The sequence below is a fragment of the Melopsittacus undulatus genome, chromosome 11 (assembly GCF_012275295.1).
Source record: "Melopsittacus undulatus isolate bMelUnd1 chromosome 11, bMelUnd1.mat.Z, whole genome shotgun sequence".
Classification (NCBI taxonomy): Eukaryota; Metazoa; Chordata; class Aves; order Psittaciformes; family Psittaculidae; genus Melopsittacus; species Melopsittacus undulatus.
The window spans coordinates 12,354,510-12,377,939 of NC_047537.1; the positions used below are offsets into that span (position 1 = coordinate 12,354,510).

At 51.4% G+C, this 23,430-nt stretch overlaps 1 protein-coding gene across 2 annotated transcripts in view; it reads left to right on the plus strand.

Annotated features, from left to right (window-relative positions):
• Positions 1-3,663: 3,663 nt before the first annotated feature.
• Positions 3,664-23,430, plus strand: part of PIK3R5 (phosphoinositide-3-kinase regulatory subunit 5) — a 59,557-nt gene continuing 39,790 nt past the window's right edge. The window contains exon 1 of one of the 2 annotated variants that reach the window (XM_034067917.1): positions 3,664-3,758. The gene's annotated coding sequence lies outside the window, so the exon portion shown is untranslated. The remainder of the gene's footprint in view (positions 3,759-23,430) is intronic. The other variant, XM_034067916.1, reaches the window with a different exon arrangement.

Genomic DNA, 23,430 nt, shown 5'->3' on the forward strand with positions numbered 1-23,430 from the left:
ATTCAGGAAAGTGTATGTGTGGAACAAATACAGGGTTTAGAGATGTGTTGAGTAAAGAGGAATAGGAACTGTGATGAATTTCTGAGCATCTTTGTGAGTTAGGGGTAAGTCCCATTTTCAGCAACCATCTAAGAGGTGCTTTTGTGCTCTTTTGGAGGATGAGGAACCAAAATAGAAGGTGGGCAAAGGAGATTTGGGTTTGTGAGTTCACATTTTGGAGTTGAAAAAGGATTTGGTCGAAGCAGAATGACTGCAATGTTTTAACTCACCAGCCCTCATGCATCCCAGTCCTCTTACATGTCAGAAGCCTGATTTGCTTAGAAATGTTCTCTGTGAAGTCCCTTGCTATTACCAAAAGGACTTTACATGGTAATTACCTTGATCTTCTCCCAGCAAAATGTTTCAATGAATCCCTCTGGAGCTGCTAGTGGAAAAACTACATTTACATTTATACACTTTCTCCCCAGCCCCATATTGGCCTTTGAGCATCCTCTGGAGTAGAGGAGGTGTCCCCTGGGCATTTGAAAGCAGTGATGGGGCCAACTCTGTGCCCTCTGAACCTGCACTGGGGCTTTTCTGACAACTCAGCTGGAATTCACAGTTTGCTGTTTGGGTCTTTTTGTCTTACATCAGCCGTGGAAGGCCAAAAGTACCAGGTGAGGACAATCGTGGAGCAGTGGTGCCAGCCTGCGCTTCTCCAGCATGAAGCTTCCCATAGGAGCCAGCTGGCTCCACGCTTCCCTGGCAGAGGGGGCTTTACCCAGGTCGGTGTTTTACATCTGGCATGTTTACTGCAGTACCAAGAACCTAAAAGTTGTCACCAGAGCACAGCCGGGGCTTCCTCCTTCCTGCCCTTGTGCAGCTTGAGGGGTAGGAACTGAGCCCTGGAGATGGGCCGGGACTGGAGCTTGCTTCACGCATCGCTGTTGGTGTCACCCCAGTCACCCTGAATGCAGCTCTGCTCCATGGGTGGGAGCATCCACTGCTCTCCATGCGGCCCCTCTAAAAGCCCTGAGATCCCTCCTGACTGCACCCTCTCACCATACAGTGTAGCACCGGTGCCCCCAGGATCTCCTGGACTCACATAAGAAACAGAGTTGTAAGGAGGATCCCAGTGCCCTGCTCCCAGGAGCTCCCTCAGAGGTGCCTCCACTCGGTACCCCTCTCCTGAGCTGCACTGCTGTTTGTCACTTTTGTCCCTGCAAGCTGCAGCAGCCTCCTTGGCAATGGCCGGGGCTCAGCACCTCCCTGAGCTCTTCCTCTTCTGTCCCTGAAGCACCATTTTTGATGACTTCCTGAGGCTACAGCGTGCCCCAGGAGCAAAACAAGCTGCTCACAGAGCCTCCAGTGGGGAGGGCAGGGGACAGAAGCTACAGCTCCAACCATCAGAGAAGTTTGACTTTCTCAGGTTTAGCCCCTCGGACACGTGCTGGCTCCTCTGGTTCAGCGATATGTCTGAAAAGCTGGGTCTGGAACCAGAAGGTGGGAATAGGGCAGAAGGGAAGGAAAAGGTCAGGTTGGCATCCCCCAAACTGAACCCAGCCTTTAAAGCTTGTGTGAAGAACCCAACCCCCTTTGGCTGCAGCACAAAGGCTGCTCCATCTGAACAGAATCCCAGAATCCCAGACGGGTTTGTGTTGGAAGGGACCTTAAAGCTCCTCCAGCTCCAACCCCTGCCATGGGCAGGGACACCTTCCACTGGAGCAGCTTGCTCCAAGCCCCTGTGTCCAACCTGGCCTTGAACACTGCCAGGGATGGGGCAGCCACAGCTTCTCTGGGCACCCTGTGCCAGCACCTCAGCACCCTCACAGGGAAGAGCTTCTGCCTAAGAGCTCAGCTCAGTCTCCCCTCAGGCAGGTTAAAGCCATTCCCCTTGACCTGTCCCTACAGGCCCTTGTCCCAAGCCCCTCTCCAGGTTTCCTGGAGCCCCTTTAGGCACTGGAGCTGCTCTAAGGTCTCTCTTTAAGGAGCCTTCTCTTCTCCAGGCTGAATAAGCCAAACTTTCTGGCTATTTTGGAATATTTGGCTATTTTGCAGGGCTCTGCAGGTGGCACCATGACACAGACCCAACACTTTTGGTTCCTGCTGGTTTTGCTGCTGGAGGATTTCTTTGGAATTGCTGGTGGCTGCTCAGCTGGAGAAAGTCAAGCCCTCATCTCCCCACCCTGGGGGTTGCATGTGGGGCAGGGCAATGCCTTGGCACCACAGCTGGAACAGGGGCACCAGGGCCCAGAGCACCCAGTGTGGTTTGCGTGGGTCCCTCAGTTCCTCAGTGGGTCCCCAGTTAAAGGGGAGTTTTGCTGTGACTGGGTTTGCTTATCTTAAACTTCACTGGGTTCCCGCTGCAAACCTCATCTCTTTGCCCCCTGAGCAGCTCCTGAGTCTCGGAGCATCACCAGCAGCAGTCAGTCCCTTTTGAGAAACCAAAGCCAAACTCTTGCCCCTGCCCAAGAGACAGGCTGGGCTGGATCTGGCCACAGGCCCTATGCAAGGGAAAGGCAGGAGGGTGAGCACTGCCAGAGACAGGCTCTTTGTAAGGAGCAGCCTTGAAGGCAGCAGGAAAAGGCCATTCCCAGGTGCCACCAGAGCAGAAACCAGCAGCGTGTCCCCACCCTGGTGGCACTCAGCCTGGGCTGTAGTGACTTTGCACTGACAGAGAAGGCAGCATGGGGACCTCATAGCAGCCTTCCAGTATCTGAAGGGGGCCTATAAAGGTACTGGGGAGGGACTCTTCATCAGGGACTGCAGTGATAGGTCAAAGGGTAGCGGGTTAAAACTGAAACTGTTTAGATTGGATGTAAGGAAATAATTCTTTACTGTTAGGGTGGTGAGGCACTGGAATGGGTTGCCCAGGGAAGTTGTGAATGCTCCATCCCTGGCGGTGTTCAAGGCCAGGTTGGACAGAGCCTTGGGTGCCATGGTTTAGTGTGAGGTGTCCCTGCCCATGGCAGGGGTTGGAATTGGATGATCTTAAGGTCATTTTCAACCCTAACTATTCTATGATTCTATGACAGGGAGGTGATGAGTTTTGCAGCAGAGGTGGGATAAGGGGCTGAGGGGATGGGAGGAAAACAAGCTCATGTAATACATAGGGAGAGAGAAGGAATGGAGGGGTGCATGGCTGAAAGGGTGAACAGGTGGATGAATGGAGGGAAGGATGGAATGGCAGGTGGAGAGTTGGAAAGGTGCATGGACAGAAGGAAAGGGAAGATTCATGGAGGTGAGGGTAGATGGATGAATAGCAGGGTGGTGGGATGGATGACAGGTGGATGGATAGATGGATGGATGGCTGGATTGGATGAAGGGGTGGATGAATAGAAGAGTGAACGGTGGAAAGCAGAGTAGTGGCAGGACAGATGAGTGTCAGGGTAGGTGGGTGGTTGGCTAGGGGGATGGCTAGCTGGATGAACAGCAGGGAGTGGGATGATGGATGGATGGAGGGAGGGATGGAGGGAGGGATGGATGGATGGATGGATGGATGGATGGATGGAGGGATGGAGGGATGGAGGGATGGAGGGACGGATGGAGGGTTGGGTGAAGGGGTGTGTGGAGGGGAGGGTAGGTGCAGGGGCGGATGCCGCTGGTGTGGATGGGTCAGGGCGGGCCGGGCGGTGCACACGTGTGGGGCGGGTTCCGCTGCAGCCCCGCCCCGGTGCTGCCGGTGCCGCCCGCCGGGAGCGGTGCGGGCTGAGCGCGGAGCGGACCCCGGCGGGCGCGGCGAGGATGGGCTGGGAGCACCGGCGGCGGCTGTCCTGCAGGTGGGGGCTGGGGGTTCGGGGTTCGTGCACCCCTGGTGAGGGGTAACCAGGGTCTCCGTGTTACCGGGCTGGCCAAGGGAGCCGGGGGTGTTTGTACACCTGGTGTCAGCGGGGGGAGCGGGGGCTCCTTGTAACCGGGTTGTCCTTACAACGGGGTGTCCGTGCACTCGAAGAGTACCCGGTGTGCCCGGGGGGGGGGGGGGGGGAGCTGTGCAGCTTTTGGGGGGTTACTTATAAACGGGGTGTCCAAGTAAGAGCAGCGGGGATGAACCCGCTGTGATGGGGGGGCCCATGTGGCTACGGGCTTCCACTTCAACCCAGCAGTGGGGTGTCTCCAGCCCCGGGGGAAGGGGGCGCTCTGCACCATGTCCCTCCGGGTCCCCGCACAGCCTGTGGCTGTGTCCCTGCCCGTGGGGAGCCGAGCTCACCCCGTCGGGGTTGCACCCGACTTCCCAGGCTCGTTTCTAGACCACACACTTGTTTGGCTCTGCGCTGCCCCATAGAGCTGCTGCGGGCCCAAGCGTGGGCCCGGCCTGGTCCCCGGGGACCACCAGGCCGTGCCCGGGTCCCTGGGAAATCCCGGGGGCTCTCCAGCGCCCGGCTGGAGTTTCGGCAGAGTCACTGCAGCACGAGCTCCCCTGGCTGGGCTGAAGGCACCGTCAGTGGCCTGTAGCTCCTCGGCCGGGTCCCCGCAGCCCAAGCGGGTGGAGGTGTAACCCTTGGGAGGGCTCTGCTTTGGCAACAGGATGTGGCTGGGGATGTGACAAGCCCAGCAGCGTGTCATCCCTCTGGCATCAGAGCCTGAGATGTCCTGTGCTGCTCCATCGCCAGCCTGTGCTGGGAGTTGTGCCTGTAGAGGAGCATCTTCCATCAGGTGCTTCTGTGGCCTTATGGGTGTCACCAGTGATGGAGGGTGCCTGAAGGCACCCTGGCCTCGTGCCATGTTCACTGCTACAGCCACCGCCCCAAAGGATGTTTAGCAGCTTTGCAGGTTGTAAGCCCTGGGGGAGGAAAAGGCTTAGGCTGATTCAAATCACTAACGAAAGTGGGAGAAAAGAGATTGCAGACCTTTGTTTTCATGTTTATTAAAACCCAGCACCCATTAACTTTGCTAATGGCTTGGGCTTGGTGCTGCTGCTGTCAGCGAAGCAAAACCATGCTCAGGCAGTTGCTGGTGCTGCTCCTCACCCTGCTGTTGAAGGGGCTGATGCTCAACAGCTGCAGTTTCTTTTTTTTTTTCTTTCCCATTTAGGTTAATTTCATAACTCTTGGTTTGATGCAGAACCTACAAACTGCAGGGACATGCAGGATGTCAATGCTTTAATTCTGTGTGTGTGTTAGAGGGCGAAAACTTGACTGGAATTGCAAATTGTTTCGGAAACATGGTTGTGAAGTATTTTGGAGCTCTGGGTGTTGCTCAGATGAAAGCTTAAACCTAGACAAATAAGAAGATAAAGAGTGAGAGCCCAGTGATGGTGGCTCTGGTGGTTACCTTCCCCCATTACAGTCGGAAGGCTTAGGCAGTAGCTGGGCACATCCTTTGGAGCTGGGCTGGGGGATGCTCCACAGCTTTCTACAGGGATGCAGCTGATGCAGAGCCTGAGCTGCTGCACTAGAGGTCTGCCAGCTCCAGCCTTGTAGTGCTGTCCTGTGGGATTGGAATGGTGGGAGCTCAGAGTCTGCCTTCCCTGGTATGGTGTGGCCATTGCTCCTCTGCTCCCTGCAGCTCTGGAGCCCAGTTGTGGCAAGAAGGGGTTGAAAAGTGTTGGAGATGCTGTAATGGCTGTGTGCACTGATTTGGGGTAGGGGTTGGGGCTCCTCACCACAGCCCTGCACCTCTGGTACAGTAGGATGGTGCAGCTGGACAGTCTCTCCTCCCCTCTGCAGATCAGGGAACCCCAGTTTGGAGCAAACCAAACAAAAACTGTCACATTGTGCCTTTCAGTGCAAAATTCACGTCTTCATTTTGGCATTCAGCAAAAGAAGAACTGAATTCAGACAAAAGCATTGGCAGAGAGGGACTGTGCACTTCTCCCTGTGCTGCAGCAGCCCTTGGGGCTGAGGGATGCCCGATGTGGCAGTGGCTTTGCCATCAGCATGATGCTTCAGACCCAGCTGTGATACCCTCTCGGTGGCACGGGGACCGCTTTAGCCTCGCTGTGCTGCAGCTCACCTGGGGTAGTTTCAACTTCTCTTTTTCGGGTGACCGCTGAGCTGTTCCTGGTGTGATGGGGCTGCCCAGTTTTTGCATTGTTATTTTGCAAGTGGGGAGTTGTGCAGGGGGTTGCTGAGGGGAAGCTGCCCAGGTGAGTGCCCCAAGGCTGGTTGTGAGTGATGGGAGGTTTCTCCTGTTGCACCTGAACTCTGCAGCCCTGCTCAGCCAGGGAGGTGTTTTGAGCTGGAAATGTCACTCCTGGTTGCAGTGGAGGAAAATATGACCTGTGGGTGCAATCCAGGCTCTATAGATCCAACTCATGTTCTCTTCCTCCTCTCTACAAGGCTTCCCTTCTGCTTCCCTAAGAGGCTCGGTATTGCAGGAATCCCCATCCCTATCTGTCATGGCTGGAGGTGGTGTGGGGACATTTTTGTCACTGCCGTCCCTTTCTTTGCAAGTGTCTCACCCACCCAAAGCCATTGTTGGGGGTCTCCAGGCAACCACCCAAGGTTGTGTCCACCTTGCTCTGCATGCATTGGGTTGGGGTTGTTCTCCTTCCCCAAAGCTCACCTGGTGACATGAGTGTGATGCATGTGAGGACATGGTGAGCATCGCCTTGTGCTGCAGCCCGGAGGGGTGGTCAGGACCTGCTGGCACTGAGCCCTCTTCATTGGCCTCCTGGGTGGGAGCCTGGGGAGCGGCTGCAGCTCCTGAGTGCCTTTCCCAGCATGGAGACCAAAACCCAACATTCCTGTTGTTCTTTCGTCTCTGGCCACCAATTAGCACAACATGAGAACTTGTCTCCCTGATGACACGTCTGTGTGACTCCTTGGATGCTGTAATTGCAGGGTTTTCAGCAGCCAGGGTGCGATGAAATGGTAATTGTGACTGTTTGTGCCGTGAAAGACGTGGCTCTTTGGTGAAGCTTAATTAGGAAATAGGGACACTGTTGGGAATGGCTCTGTGATGCGATTTCCCTAATGAAAGCTACTGAATAGGCAGCCTTGTAATGAAGAACAGACTCGTGAGGGGCACTGCCAATTGCTATTCTCTAGTGTTAATTTTGTATTTCCTCTCCATTGTTTCTAATACCCTCTTGGAAAAGCTTGAAGATAAAATGCTCTATTTTCTTATGCCTCGTATCCTGTTTGGCAAGCCACGATTATAGCATGTGCATCTGGAATACATGAGTGGCCAAGCATGAGCTCCTTCAGACTTGTTAATCTCTGATTTCAAGCTCTGCCTCTGAAAAAGAAAAAAGACAGCTTTGGCTTGCGGTTGGATGATCCGTCCCTTATCGGCATGGCACAACAGGAGGTGCCTGGCTGAGTCTGCAGATGTAGCTGGAGAAGAGCTGGCTTGTTGGCTGTCACGAGCAGGATGCTGCAGGAAGCATGGTGTGGTTGGGAGCAGCGTGGTGGGGTTTCGTGGTCCAGCCTTGGCTGTGTTTGTTTCATGTCTCTCCTTGCACATGCGATTGCTGAACTTAACTGTGACCTGCCCCATCTGAGAGGTCACCCAGGTTCCAGTCTCCTGCTGGTAAGAGGGAGCCCTGGGGCTGCTGTGTGGTTCAGAGCTTGCACCTGCACTGCACCATTCCCGTAATGTGGGCTCAGGAAAGCTCTGCAGATGGATTCAGCCAACAGATGTGAGCGTGACCCTGCTGCTGAGTTAAAAGGGGCAATAGGAAAACACTACCTGGGTGATGCTGTCCTGTGGCACTGTGACAACTGAGAGAGGGTGGATTTAGATTGGAGACAGAGATGAGCTCTTAGGCAGAAGCTCTTCCCTGTGAGGGTGCTGAGGCGCTGGCACAGGGTGCCCAGAGAAGCTGTGGCTGCCCCATCCCTGGCAGTGTTCAAGGCCAGGTTGGACACAGGGGCTTGGAGCAAGCTGCTCCAGTGGAAGGTGTCCCTGCCCGTGGCAGGGGTTGGAGCTGGAGGAGCTTTAAGGTCTCTTCCAACCTATACCATTCTATGATTAAGGTTTCTTGGTGTTGCAGGTGAATCATCTTCATTGGTAAGATAGATGGGGATGGGGCTTGGCTTTCCCTCCAGTGCTTTGACCAAAACTGACCAGAATTCTGTCAGTGCTTGGGGTGGGAGGAGCTTGGGTGCTCCTAAAAATTATGTTGGTTCTTACTTTTGGGGTGGGTTTAAGCAGAAGCGAGCAGAGCCTGGCATGAGCAGCTCATGGGACAAAGGTGCCTGGGAATGGAGGTGCTGGAGCACCAATTCCCTGGTCATAGTGCTGCCAGCTGCCTGGTGCTCCTCCAGCCAAGCGGGAATAGCTCAGCTTCAATCCCGTCCTGTGACTGTCCTTAGCAGCTGCTGCAGTAGGGAACTCATCATCTTTTTTTATCCTGCATTGAAGGATTTTGTGCTCTAAAGGTATTTTCAACACTGTGTTAATGCTTGTTCAGTGCCATTATGCATAGATGTGTGTGTATGGCTGCTGTGTGCACGCTTTAGGAAGGATGGTGTAGTCTTGAGCTTGCAGAAGTGTTTTTCATCCCTTCCACAAAGGCCATTCTTTGTTGTCTCAAATTAGGATGAAACGCTTCCCCTTTCAGCTACTTCCCCCATCGCTCTATGTCTATTTAAACCCACAGCTCGGAGGCTTCTCTGCACACAAGCTCTCATCCTTTCAGGTGGCATTTCCCTTTTCTCATTGTTTCTGGCAACCTGTACATGTGAAACTTCACAAATGTTTCTTCATTCTCGGAGTCTTTGTGTTAATAAACCTTGCAAATCAGTACCCACGCTGTCTGCACCCTCCACGTGGAGTTACAGCAGCTCTCAGGTGCCAAGGCTTTGCAGTCTGACCAAGCAAATTCCAGCCTTGCAGACCCAGGCTGGACAGCATCCCTGCTGCTCCTCATCCTTATCTTGCTTATCTGAGAGGTCTTCTGCCTGAGGCTTGCCTCCCTGGATAGATTAGCTGCATTGCAATCAAAGCCAACAAGCCTGATGTCCCTGAAAGACTGCTCATTAGGTGCAAATTGTTCCCAGTTTGGTCTGGTCTGAGTGATGGTGGGTGCTAATGGTTTAGGGAACTCAGATGATTTGCAGGAATGGCTACATGGGTCTAAATCTACTTTTGCTGGTACAAAGCACACACAGAGCCTGGAGATCCTCTTTGTGGTGGGCTCTGAGCTGCCAGATCATGGTGATGGGTTCAAAAGTGATGGCAGGATAGCATGTATTTATCCCATCCTGCCTATTCTCTGTGGTCTCCAATTGGAGCACCAGCGTGTGATGCTTTAGGATGAAGGGAGTAGCCTTTGGCTCTGGAAACTGGGCACTTGCCACTTCCTAGGAGCTTGGCATCTAGTGAAGAGCTGAGATGAAGGTCTGTCCCTGCAGGGACAAGGGCCCTGCGTGCTGTGATTCTCCTCCCTGTCATGGGAGGACACGTGGATGGAAGGGGTTCAGGCTGCATTTGCTGCATGGACTCTTGCCCTCCTTGGTCCTGTGATGTGTGACTGGAGGGGGTTGGGGCTTGGTCTGCATGTGAGACACCCACTGGTTGGGGCTGTGCCAGCCTGGCTGGAGGCACCTCAGGGAAGGGCTGCTCTGAGTGCACCTTCTAATGCAGTAACTGAGCTAGGAGAAGGGGTGGAGGGTGGTGGGATAGGGCCTTTATGTGAAGAGGACACCCCTTGGCTTATCTTCTCCATGGTGTTTTGATCTGATATGGATGTAGCTCTAATGGCTGTATGAGGCCAAAGGATGGTCCAGCTCAGGATAGGTCCAGGGACCTCACTTGCTGTGATGGGACTGCCCTGAGCTCTTTGGTCCCAGTATCTTCTCTCTGTGCAGCTTGCCCTTCTTCACATCTTCAGGGTCTGGCACATCTGGGATGCAGCAGTGGCCTCCAGCACAACTTGAGCTGCTTCTTCCTGGAGGTTGATGGAGGGTTTTGAAAGGTTTCATGCTGTGGGCTCATCATTACCCTCTCAAGTGGCAAGTGTGGATGCTGCTGTGATATTGCAGTGCTGTGGGTTGCTAAGATGCTTGGGGGCTGTACAGCCTGGTGGGGTTGGCCATTGCTGCCTATCTCACTGTTGGATGGATGCACACCTCTCCTTGGTTTATCTCCTTGTCTGGAGACTTCCTTTCTTCTCATAAATTGTAATGGTTGGTGCTGTGGTTGTACTGATTCCTCTGGTCAAAGTAGGGCTCACATCCTTCTGTGAAACACAGTCCACTTGCCCTTGGCCTGAGTGGGATAGGGAGCAGCCAAAACCATCCTTGCCATCATCTGTCTGCTGTGGTGCTGCAGCCAGAGGTGCTGGAAGTAAATGGAAGGTTTTGGGCAACCAAGCCAGGGACTGAAAAGGCTCCTGAGTTCCCAGCAGGGCCTCCACAATGGCAGGAAGCAACTTCTAAAGCTTCCTTTGGATACACAGGGCCTTTGGGGAAAGATTTACTTGCTTGTTTATGCTGTAAGTTAATCTATTTAGTGGGTTTGGCATTAAAGCTCACAAAAAGCCTTCTCAAATGGTCACGCTGCTTGTTTGTAGTGTTTTGTCTCTCACTCACTTTGTTTCACAGCTGGAGGAGTTAAGCAGAGACGAAGCCAATTGACATCTCCCATGTAAACTTGTTTTTTCCAAATAGGCTGAAGGAATTAGCATCAGCTCTTACTGTCCTTCACTGCAAGGGAGCTGCAGGGACGAAAGGCAGTGTGGGGCAGAGGTTGGGGTCCTCTCTGGGAGGGACCCTTCATTGTGTGTGCTCTGTGCCACTTTGCTCAGTTGCAGGTTGCTCCCTGGACTTAACTGGAGCTAACAGATGATTTTGCAATGGCAAAACTCACAACAAACCAAACCCAAACTCCCCAAACCCCAGCACCCCTCTTCATGAGCCAGCGTAGCAGAATAGGGAGGAACATGCTGTGTTTTTTTTAGGGAGAAGTCCTAGGAAGCGTTTGGAGCGGCACAGGGAAGTGCTGGGTCCATGGAACAGAGAATGGCTGATGAGAATTTTTCATGGTATCGTGATGTTGTTGTTTCCCTTTGTGTCTGGTGCTATCCTAAATGTGATAATGCCACCCACGTGTAACCTGGCACAGTAAAAATGGATTCTTCCCAAGACAAATCTCCAAAGAAGCCTCACATACACAGCAACTGCTGTAGAAAGCATGTGGGACAGCTGGAGTTGAGGTCCATGCCTAGATGTAGTAGGTGCTGGGCTCCCTCCCAAGCTGAAGGCTTCACTGCAGCATCTTCAGCTTGGGAGGGAACTCATCATCTTCAGCCTCAGTGAAGTCTTCAGCTTGGGAAGGAGCTTAGTGTCTGCTATGTCTGGGCATGGACCTCAACCCCAGGTGTCTCATAGGCTTTTGGGAGAGTGTCTTCTGCTGAGCATGGAAATATCTGGAATCTTGTCCCCTTTGCCTCCTCTGAGTGGCAACACCTGCAACAGGGATGTCTCCTTGTGGTCTTGTCCCACCAGGTTGAATGGTCACCCTAGGGAATGTTGGGAGGAACCATCTAATGCTCTGTCATGTCCTTCACTTCCCTCTTGGTGCAGGGGCACTTTGGGTTCCTGCCTTTAGTTGGGGAAACACCTTCCCCCCTCCCCTCTAAATGATGAATTTGATGAGTGTTTTCATGTTTTCCCCTGGTCCTCCCCTGTGACGCAGCCACTTCTCTGCTGAAATTCCACCTTCCCTGAAAAGCAGCCCTGGAGTTTCCATTACAGCCAGGCTGTGCCAAACACCAGCACTGTCTCCAGCCTAAATCTTTCTGGGACTTGACTGTGATGCTGGGTGAAACTTTAACCCTCGCAGTACTGACAAAGACTGGTACAAGCTAAAATTAACTCTTGCATCATGTGGCAAGGGTTTTTTGTAATTGGTGCCAGCAACAAGTATGTTTCCTGTCTGAAAAGTGAGTATAAATAATTGCTCTTCTCTTACCCTGACAGGTATGTGCCATTTATGCTGTTTTTTTGAAGAGAAAAAGAGGCATTTCTGACCCTAGCTGAGCTTTGCCAGGCCCCCAGAGCCCGTTGAGTGGATGGTGCTTGGGTTGCTGGTGTCCTGGGCCAGGTCACTGTGCCCATTGCAGGCTGGCTGAGGGCAGTGTGTGGCTGCCAGGGAGGTGCCGCGGTGCTGCCGGCTGGGTAGCACTTGAGGCAGCGCTGCTGCTGGCAGTGAGAGCAGGACAGGGGATGGCTTTGGCTCTGCTCCTGCCCAGCCCTGATCTCATGTGTCTGAAGGTGAGAAAAGCATTGATGAAGGTGAGATAAAAAGAAGCACAGGGTAGGGCTGGATTTTTTTTCCTTTTTCTTTCCCTTTTTCCATTTTTTCTGCTTTTCCCTTTTCCCCCCTTTTCCTTTTTTTCTTTTCCCCTTTTCCTTTTTCCCCCCTTTTTCCCTTTTGTTGGCTTTTTCCATTTTTTCCTTTTTTTAGTCCCCTTCCTTTATTTTCCCCCATTTTTTTGCCTTTTTTCCCCCCTTGTTTCCTTTTCTGTAAGTTACTGTTCTGTGTCAAGATGTACTTTACAATGGTGAAATCCAAGAAATTCCCAGAGACCTCTGTAGCTGCTCATCTGCCTTGAGGCAGGAGGATTGAAAAGGTAATGGGGACTGAAGAGTGCAGACTGAAAGGGCCATCAGGACAGGAGTGGCTGCTGAGGATCTCTCCCTGGCCTTGGGGCAGGGACCTCTCCCTCTCCCATTAAATTTGAGTCTGTTGCTGCTTTTTTTTTATTTAAGGACATGGACATAGGTAACTCTCTTCCCTTTTACAGCAGCATCATTGCTGTGATTGAGTTTGTCCTGTTTCCCACCCCAGCAGAGCAGGGCATATTTACTCACTGTCCTTCAATTAGAAGCTTGTCCTTCAGCATCTCCAGGAATGGGATTTCTGAAGTTTTCTTCAGAAACCAAAAAGTGATAGACCTTATTCTAACAGCATCAGGGAGTCACAATCCTCCTTGTTTCCATTCCCAAAGCTCAACTCCTGAACAGCTCAGGAGTGCTGTGTTATAGGAGCTAAAAATAATGGAGATGAAGGGTACAGCATGGTTTTTTTAGCTGGAAATGGAGATGAAAGCAGCGTCTTGTCAATGGTAAGAGCACCTCTGGTTGAAAGGACCTGCAGTGAGCCACTGGGGTTGCATACAGAGAAGTGTTTTTTGAAGAGAGAACGTACCATCGCAACTGTGGTGCTGGGTGATGGCTTGGTGGGACTAATATAGAGATTTGTATTTCCCAGCATCAGAATACACCAGTGCTTTAAAGGGGGAGCAAGTGGAATTCCCCCATTGTGTGTTTGTCAAAAAACTCTAACTCCTGTCCTGAAAAATGGTAATCATACAAAAGGACATGTTAAAAACAGGTCAAGAGGAAGTGTCAGTGTGCGGGATGGATGCTGGGGGGTTGCAGACAGATCTGCATTGGACATTATCACCCTCGTGTGATTTCAGTCTCCCTTCAGCATTGCTGCTAGGGTCTAACACTGGTTGTGGCCTCCACGTAGCTGCCCCCTTCACGCTGCAACCTCACAGCAAAACCCCAGAATAGTCTGCAAGTGTCTTCAGCTTGTGTGGGCCTGTGATGGGTCCCAGGCTGCTGCTGTTCAGGAAATGCAGTTAGTTCATTCAGGCCTGAACGTGGAAGCCACAAACCTCCAAATGACCGGCTTGAGCTCAGGTCAGGAGCGATGCAAAGTGCTTTAATCTCCACCCAGTTGCTGCTGAGTATCTGTCTCTGCGAGATCCCTTGGCTTCATCTACTACTGGTCTGCTCAGTGTTAAGGACGATGGTGCCATGTCTCCTCTGCAAATTAGATACCCGAAAGGCTGAATGTGGCACCTACCACTGATGAGCTGGTGCTGTTCTCATGCTCTCCCACCAGTTCCTATGAGACCCCAGAACTGGAAAAGGGGTCTCCTTTGTTTTCACCCCACACCTTCACTTTCTGCCAGCGCTGCTGGTGAGGAAGGTGGTAGAGATGCTGCAAAACCAGCACCTACTTGTCTTTAATCCACTGCTGCTTGAACTTGACTGGATTGCAGCTTCCAGAATGCCCTTAATGCACATTGCTGGTACTCCCTTTCTGTTACTTTATCCACCTGCAGCTGTTGCTGCATAGGGACAGACTCTGGAAGGATCAGAGGGGTTTTGTTAAGTGCTAAGAGTATCATGAGCAGCGCATGTTCCCCATGAAGCTGATCCCATGATATCTTCTGCAAATGAAGGGATCAGTGGTTCAGACACATCATGACTGAGCAGCTCCCAGTGCCTAAAGGGGCTTCAGGAAAGCTGGAGAGGGGCTTGGGACAAGGGCCTGTAGGGACAGGCCAAGGGGAATGGCTTTAACCTGCCAGAACAGGGGAGACTGAGATGAGCTCTTAGGCAGAAGCTCTTCCCTGTGAGGGTGCTGAGACACTGGCACAGGGTGCCCAGAGAAGCTGTGGCTGCCCCATCCCTGGCAGTGTTCAAGGCCAGGTTGGACACAGGGGCTTGGAGCAAGCTGCTCCAGTGGAAGGGGTCCCTGCCCATGGCAGGGGTTGGAGCTGGAGGAGCTTTAAGGTCTCTTCCAACACAAACTAGTCTATGGTTCTATGAAGAGTTATTGTATGTATGAATAACCCCCTTCTTGGATATAAGCATGGTGCACCTCACCTAGCTGTTAGCCAGCTCTCAATAGCTTAGTTTCGTCTGAATCCTTTCATGATAAAGCATTTTGCAGGCAGGTAATGGCACATTCTTTAGATGATGGTGAGTAGTGACTTGTCAGTCCTGTATCCCCCAGTGGTTCTCCCTCCCTCTCTGATCAGCTGGAGAGGAGCCAAGTTATCCTACTTAATCCACTACCAGCAGGGATGCCCTGCTCAGAACTGACTGATACCTTCTCCTGCTCCACTGCTTTGAGGTTGCAGCAGGTTATTGCTATCAGTGCTGTCTGTGCACGCAGTGGGAAGAGTGAGAAGTCCTACCGCAGCCTGACAGACTGATGCTTCCTTACCAATATCTTTTACCCACTGGAGGAAGCTCTGGCAGAGGAGAGGCTGGTTATGGTGGGGATCAGGTGATGAATTAGTTAAGGAATGATCTGGATGGCTCAAGACAGTGAATTTTCCCACAACTGACACAATCTGCCAGAATCTGGCACATCAACTGACAACTTTCCCTTGTCTTAACCAGCCATTAAAAAAAGCAGCTCCATCTCTCAGGTTCAAGCTATCCCCATCATCTGAAAGGCTGAGGCTGTGTGTGTCTGTTGAGGAGCGTGAATGGCCACTGATACCGAAGTGCAGGCAAATTTTCATAGTAGTTTATCCCAGAAGAGCAAATGTTGACCACCCCTGTTTTGTTGGTTTTTTTTTTTTTGCCCCCATAACCCGTCAGACTTGATGACTCATCAGCTTTGCAAACCCATGAGTGTCCTTCTAGGGATTCTATGGGACAACATGTCCATAGAGGTCCCCCTGCTCCAAGTTTTACTGTCTGTGAGGATTTGGTCCATCTATGAAAGTAAATTATCTCTTTTTGCTATGGGGAGATGCAAGCATCTGTGCTCAGAGCTCTTGAAGATGGCAGATATTGTGATGGCTCTTCTACGTTCTGTTTTCTCAGTAACTCCCAGCGAGGTGTAAATTATGGAAGTTGTCTTTTGACCTTGGCACTGTCAGTATGTGTCTGTTAATTAATGCACTGTAATTCCTGTACTAGCAGATATAACCTCTAAAAGTATTTAGAGGTGCCTCACTGGTGATAAGGCTATGGCACTAAGTTTTAAGCAGGGAGTAGGTTAAGACCTGATCTACTCTGTAGCTGTGCCATACAAGCTTCTGGCCATGGGGCTTCTCGAACTCTTTGGGGAACAGAGGCAGGAGATTTTGCTCTCTAAATTAGGATGACTTTTCAGTTGATGTCCGCAGAAATCCGTGCTGCTGTGGTGTCGTGGTTTAAACCAAGTCCACACAGCTCGTTCACTCTCTCCCCCCCTTTGCTCCCCTGACTCCCGGAGAGTTAGGAAGGAGAATCCAAAGAATGTAGCCCCCACGAGTTGAGATAAGAATGGTTTAATAGCTAAAGCACAACACAAATCACTACTGCTACTACTACAAACAATAATGATAAAGCCAATAACAAGTGAAGAGAATACAACACCTCTCCAGCCACTGACCCATAACTCACCCCACCCTGCCCGACTGAGCACTGACCGATACCTCCTCCATTCCCCCCAGAGCTCCTGCCCTTCCAAGTTTCTCCTGGTTACCTTCTGGGCATGACGTGCTACGGTATGGAATACCTCTTTGGCTAGCCTGGGTCAGGTGTCCTGTCTCTCCTTCTTCCTGGCTTCCCCTCCTCCCTGGCAGAGCATGAGCTCAGAAAAAGGCCTTGAACAAACTAAACATCCAAGCAGTAACTCAAAACATACTTGCTATCAGCAACTGTTCTCAACCTGAAAGTCAAAACACAGCACTGCACCAGCTACCAAGAAGGAGAAAAATGACTGCTACTGCTCAAACCGGGACATGTGGCTATAAGGAAAGCAGCCTAGGTATGGAGTAATGCTTGAATCTGCAATCCAAACTGTAAGACAGACCAGACTTGCTTGGGAAGGGTGTAGGTCCTGTCCCCCATAACCATGCTGAGCAAATGGGGAGAAGCTGGTGATAAATGGTGGAAAGAGTCTTTCCTTCAGAAATTGGCTGTGGTCAGTTGGTTTGTAGTTGTTCCTTTAGCATCAAGGTGGGAAGAGTCTCGTTCCATGAATGCGTGGGGAGGAGGTCTCTCGGCTGCTCTTGACCTGCTCATCCCCATCACAAGATACTGGTATATGGCTGTGGGAAGGGGCTCAGGGAACTGACCCTTATGGAGACTATAAGAAATATGCGGAGAGAGTTTTTAGTAGGGCCTGTTGTGACAGGATGAGGGGTGATGGTTTTAAACTTAAAGAGGGAGATTCAGGCTGGATGTTTGAGGAAGGAATTCTTACACTGAGGGTGGCAAAACACTGGCATGGGTCACCCAGAGAGGTGATGGATGCACCATCCCCAGAGACATTCAAAGGCCAGGCTGGATGTGGTTCTGGGCAACCTGATCTAGTTACAATGTCCCTGCTCATTGCAGGGGCTTGGACTGGATGAGCTGTGAAAGTCCCTTCCAACCCAAACCATTATATGATTTCATGACTCCCTTCAAAGAAGAGAGTGTTCCAAGATTGCTTGAGCCCAGCCTAGCCATGTGTGTTGTCATTTAGGGGAGTGCAGAAGGTCATTGCTTGAACCTGGAATACAACTTTCATGTGTCTTTCCTGTGTTGACCTCTGTGTTGCTGAGCCGCATGCCCTGCTCCAGTATCTTGCATCCCTGTGTGCGCCCAGGGACAGCCTGGTTATTTCTGACCAGATCATTTGTGTGTGGTCTTTATTTTTGTATTTTTGTGAACATGACTGTTGAATTTCCTGGAACTGCTGGGCCCAAAGCAGAGCCCTTTGCATGTTAACAGCCTCACAGCTTGCTTGTGCAGCGTGGTGGGTGCCACGTGTGGTTCTCGGATGTGGCAGGAGAGTGAAATCATTGTCCAGAATAGGAAACGGTGGCACAACTTCCCCCCAGCTCCAGAGCACTTCTCCTTTTGGCACCAGCACGCGGGAAGCTGAAGTAAGATCTCTCACGAATGCAGAAGTGTGGGTTGCTCTTGGAAACCATCTCAATGGATGATTCCGTAGTGAAGTCCTCAGCTCTGCCTGGTGGGGAGGGGTATTGGTTTGTGCGGATGGATTCAGCGCATGGTTTGTGGCTTCCCCTTCAGAAGGGAAGTCAACTTGGTGCGTCACAAGAGGCAGATGGGTGGGCAGCTCTGCAGCCTTCATTCCATTGAGTTGCCTTCTCTAGTTCTCCTACCTTTGGGAACTAGCAGCCCATGTCATTGCTTGCCCTTGTGTTGTCTTAGGTTGCAACCCTGCTTGTGGCACATTGCTTAATCCTACAGGATTATTCCTGCTTTCTATGATTGATTGTCTTGTGCTGTTGGAGAGGGAGAGCCATCGTGCAGGTCCTGGCTGTGCTTGCTTGGATGCGGTTTGCCACTCATATGGCTGCTGCTGGGAAGGGCACCAGGGTTTTGGCTGGAATTTTCTTTGACTTTATTTGATTACCAAATCCTGCGTGCTCAGTGGGAGGGCAGAAACACTCTGGGAAAGCAGCATATGCAAAAGTACTTGGAGCCAATGCATTTCCAAATACACAAATGACTTCCAAAGGTTACATGGCAGATCCTGCAGTAGACCCCTAGGCTCACCCACAGAATCCCAGAAAACAATTCAGCCCTGGGCTCTCTGAGGACATGGGGGGAAAACAAGCTGTGGACATGTAGGGGAAAGTAGATGTGGTTAAAGGCATGTTATGGATGAAGATGACAGAGGGTCAGTTACTTTGCCTCTGTGGGCTCCTGGGTCCCACATACAGCTATAGCAGAACTTCCCTCCTCCACACTGCGCTGCTGCTGCAGCTCCAGGGACTTCTAAACATCTGGTGGAAGGAAGAGCATGCAGCCCCACTGAGGAGAGCAGCTTCTGCACCTTTACCCCGCTCTGGTGTCTGCTGGATCATGATGGTCTCTGTCTATTTAGAGAGTGAGGTTGGAGGGGCTGTTAGAAAAGGTCTTGTTGGGAGTGTTGTCTAGAGAGAAGGTGCTGTCACCAGTGCTGGCTGTGAGAACAGGCAGTGTGGAGCAGTTGTGAGCCCAGCACTAGAACTGATCCTTTTGTAAGAGAAGGACTAGATATAAGATTATGGAATACAGCTATAGATAGATACAAGATTATGGAATGTATACATACAGAAATGTAAGAAGTTTGTAGTCCTGGTTAGAAGTATCTGGTCAGACCTGTGGGTATCACTGACACCTTTCAACAATGCAGAAGGCCCCGATTTAGATCATCTGCTGCTGGAGGACTGAACTTCCACAGGTAGGGCTGTTCTGCTCTACTCCAGGCTGAAATGGGCTCAGGGCCTGGGCTAAATCATGACAGTTTGGGCAGAGAAGAAGAATATTTTCAGGTTTTGCCTGCCTTGGGGTTGCTAATAAGAGAAGCTGGGATTCAGCTCCTATCACCTACTTGGTTGGGTCCTGAATCTCGAGCCAAGACAAATGGATGTAGCTTTCTGTTTAAGAGGGTAAGGTCAGCTCCAGCATGGACAGCATCTCCCTGGTGACATTTCACCTTGAACTGGAGCTTTTTGTCTTTGAATGACAAAGCAAAGCCGTAAAAGCCACCTTCATTTGGGTGTGATAGTAAAGCCCAACCGAGTGTTGTGGGGCCAGATTTCCAGCTCTCGGTGCAGTTGCAGTGTTTGTGTTGTGTGGTTTGATTGCAAACAGGCAGAGCAGCTCTGCCATGATGTGAACACAGTTATTTGGCCTATTCAGACACTTCTTTAGTATCCAGATTACTGCTGAAATTCTAAGGGGATGTCTTCATTTGTGATGGTACGAGGGAAAATATGATCTGTGGGATGACTTTGACAGTAGATTTAACCCCAGATTTCAGATCTCAGCAGGCAGCCTAGTCTGGAAAGCCTTTCTGTCCTTTCTGGGGATGCTGCTGTGCTTTAGGAGTGGTCACAGGAGTTGGAAACATCAAACAGATGAAGCAAAGGCTTTGTCTGACACCAGAATTGGCACTGGGAGCAGGTTTTGTGTATACAGGACTGCACTTTCTTCCCAAAGCCAAGATCAGGAGGTTGATGCATGCACACGATTCCTCCGAGCCCCCCTCAGTGAAGGTGCATGCAGGGCAGGCAGCACCCTAGAGCTGGTTGTCTTGGGTCCCCTTCAGGGTGAGCTCTTTGTTTGCCAGGGGATGCGTTGTGCTGGGAGTGAGAAACTCCTCCAGCCTGTGGGTTCTTCAGTTCACTCTAATTTTAACAGCCGCACTTGGGGTGAGTTCTTTGAAGCCTTAATTGCAATTATGGATCTTCCTCTGTTCCCAGGTCTGCCCTAATTGGCTTCCTGTGAGAATTTACAAAGCTGCTAACAACAAGACTGCTGGTTTTGTGAGGGACTTGGTGGCGTGAGATTCCTGAGCCCAAATAAAACTCGGCTCAGCCGAGGCTTCTCGTGCTGCTGCCATCAGCCCCATGGCCAGATGCTCACAAGGGTGGCATTATACCAAGTGTAAGCTGATTTACATGCTTGCATTCTCAAAGTGCTAATCTATTTTGATTTTTTTTCTTTCCTCTCCCCTCTCTGTTTCTTTTCAGCCCTCTAATCTCCTGCGATCCCTGCCAGGTTCCCAGCTCCTTTGGCTGGAATAGGCCCCAGCTAAATCCTTTATCTGTCTATTTGGCAACCCTGGGCGAAGTAGTTAGCAAACGAATGACACTTTTTCCTGGCTCATTAATTAGATTTACTGAGCTGAGTGGTTGCTGCTGCAATAGTCTGGACAAGGCAGTTCTGTATTTGGCTTCTTAGGAATTTGGGGTTTAACACAACAGAGTTCCAAGGCGGTTCTGGTACTTGTGGTCGGATCCACAGTTCCCCTGTGTGTGCTGCCATTGGGAACACGTGTTTTTCTCATGCATAGCTGTACTGCTGCTGTTTGCTGCTCCCTGAACAGTTCTGATTGTGTGTCTTTGGTTTACTGCTTGAAAAGTTTGAGGATGGGTATCTGGGTGCTCTGCTCTTGAGGAGCCCGGGGCAGGATGTCATGGTTAAGACAAGTGGTTCTTGTGGGTTAGAAAGAACCTTGTGAAATACTGTTATGCTTTTATGTGTTATAGCTATGCTATTTGACATGTCCTGCTCTGTCAGCCTTTCCTGCCAGGGTTATAAAGGAAATTGTGAAGGTTACATTAGGAAATAGACATGACAGGATGAAAGAAAACTGGGAATCTACAAGAAACCTGGAGCAGGGCTTGGGACAAGGGCCTGTAGGGACAGGTCAAGGGGAATGGCTTTAACCTGCCAGAACAGGGGAGACTGGGATGAGCTCTTAGGCAGAAGCTGTTCCCTGTGAGGGTGCTGAGACACTGGCACAGGGTGCCCAGAGAAGCTGTGGCTGCCCCATCCCTGGCAGTGTTCAAGGCCAGGTTGGACACAGGGGCTTGGAGCAAGCTGCTCCAGTGGAAGGTGTCCCTGCTCGTGGCAGGGGTTGGAGCTGGAGGAGCTTTAAGGTTCCTTCCAACCCAAACCAGTCCAGACTTTGATTATTCTGCCACTGCTTTGGAGCCAGTGCCCAATGGAGCTGCAGCAGCAGCCCCTGCCCCTCCTGCTGGGGGAGGAAACTGAGGCACGGAGAGGTCACTCACCACACCATGGCACTGGAGCTCCTGGTTTCTATTGCAGACTTTCGGTTCCTTTTGTAACCACCAGACAACACGGTCTTCTTCTCAGCTCAAGGTCTGAGCGCTCCAGGAGGGAGGCAGGTGCTGGGGTCTCTTCATCTGCTGCACCCTGGGGACGCAGTGCCAGGGTGCTGGGGAACTCTGTGGAGGCTGATTGTGCTTGTCATGTTGTGTGATGGTGTTGCTGTCATCTCATTCACAGGTGGGCAATTCTAACATGGAGGCATCAAAATGGGGGTCACTGCTTGGGGACACAGGGAAGGGGTGTTCCCAGAGAAGGAGCAGCAGTGCTAAGGATGGCACTATTGAAGCTCATTTGTAGGGGGCACTTTGTTGATATAAACTTCTAAACCAAAAATTAATTACTTACGCATGGTTGGATGGGGTGATGCATGTGTCTCGCTTGCTTGTCCTCCTCCAGTACTGCAGATCTTGCAGGATGTGGCTCTGCTTTGGTCTCCTATTCCCGAAGACTGCCAAGTCTTTCCTTATAGAAGGGGACACAGAAGACAACTGAGTCCCTTTACCTGTGTCCAGTTGAACATCTGACCTGGTTGGTCAGATGCTGTGGCTGGTGCTGTGTGCTGTGAAATGGCATCTCAGGAAGGTGACCTTGCTCCTCTCCTGAGCATGGCCGCAGTGATGGAGGCTCTGTGCAGACTTGTGGCTGCTTCAGTCCATGCCTGATGCAGGATCTGCCCCATCAGCTGATGTCACTGGATGTGAGAGGGTCTGGTCCTCTTTTCCTGGTCCTTGCCTCTGCTCTCATTGTTGGGAGCAGTGGGTGAAGTGGAAAACTCATGCTCGTGAAGAGGAGTCAATGCTTTTAGCATAGGCTTCCTGAAGTCCATGTTAACTTCTATTGTACTGTGTCCAACAGGAGACAACTGTTTAAAGGACTGAAGGGCAGCTGCAAGCAAAACCAAACATGGATGCTACACGTGCTGTCTAATCTCAATACCCTGCCTGCTAAAAGACAATGGAGCTGGTGCAGGGTCTGGAGCCCAAGTGTGATGGGGAATGGCTGAGGGACATGGGGGTTTCAGTCTGGAGAACAGAAGACTCAGGGGGGACCTGATGGCTCCCTACAAGTGCCTGAGAGGAGGATGGAGCCAGGAGGGGCTGGGCTGTGCTCCCAAGGAACAAGGGATGGGACAAGAGGAAATGGCCTCAAGCTGCACCAGGGCAGGTTTAGATGGAGCTGAGGAACAATTCCTGCCCCAGAGGGTGCTCAGGCATTGGAACAGGCTGCCCAGGGCAGGGCTGCAGGCACCGGCCCTGCAAGTGTTCACACAGCATGGAGATGAGGCCTCAGTGCCATGGGTTAGGGGTGGCCTTGGCAGTGCTGGGAATGGTTGGACTTGAATCATCAAGATTCTTTTCCAACCCCATTGATCCTATGGTTCAAATTGGGCTGGGTTGTGAGTGGCTGATAAAAAGAGCCAAACACTCTGGTGATCTGTAATAACGACCACAGGGCAGACCTGCAGCAGTTACTGGAGGGAGTTTTGTAGGCAAAGAGCTGGGGGAGGAGAGCAGAAGTAGCTGTGAGATGTCAGAAAGCTGAGACCTGAAGCAATTCGCACTTAACCCACTTGAGAGCTGCCCTCCCAGAGAGTGGCAGCTGTTTATCTGCCAGGGACCCACGGCTGCTAGAAGCAAATTGTCGCCTCATTCTGCTAAGGGCAGAGGGGTCAGGCTCACTAATGAGACAGGTCCTTGCACCTCCCCATTTAATCTGGAGAGCAGAGTGTATTCCCAAAGGGAAGTGAGCTTCCCAGGGAGGTGTGCCCATCAGCTTTCTGGGTCTTTAATCCCTCCCAGTGATGGCAGATGTGAGACAGAAGCTTGAACTATCAGAATAACCTCACAGCGATGCTGAATTCACATTTTGAAGTTAAAAGCAGAGAAACAACTTGAGAGCTCCCTGGAAGCAGGAAAGGAGTGGGATAGCAGCTGCCAGCTGGGGGTGCTGGGGTGGGAAGCCCATGGGTGTGCTCAGAGCATCCTAAGGCTGTGTGAGAATGGAGCAGAGCGGCCTCACTGTGACTTTTCCCAAAGGCACTGTCAGAACCAACACACAGTCCCCAGTGACCCGAACTGTGAGTGTTGGTGAAATGGAAAGGATGGAAAAACACAGAATAAATGTGGGGACTGGATTTTACAGCAGCTCTGAGGGTGAAATACTCTGGGTTGGGACA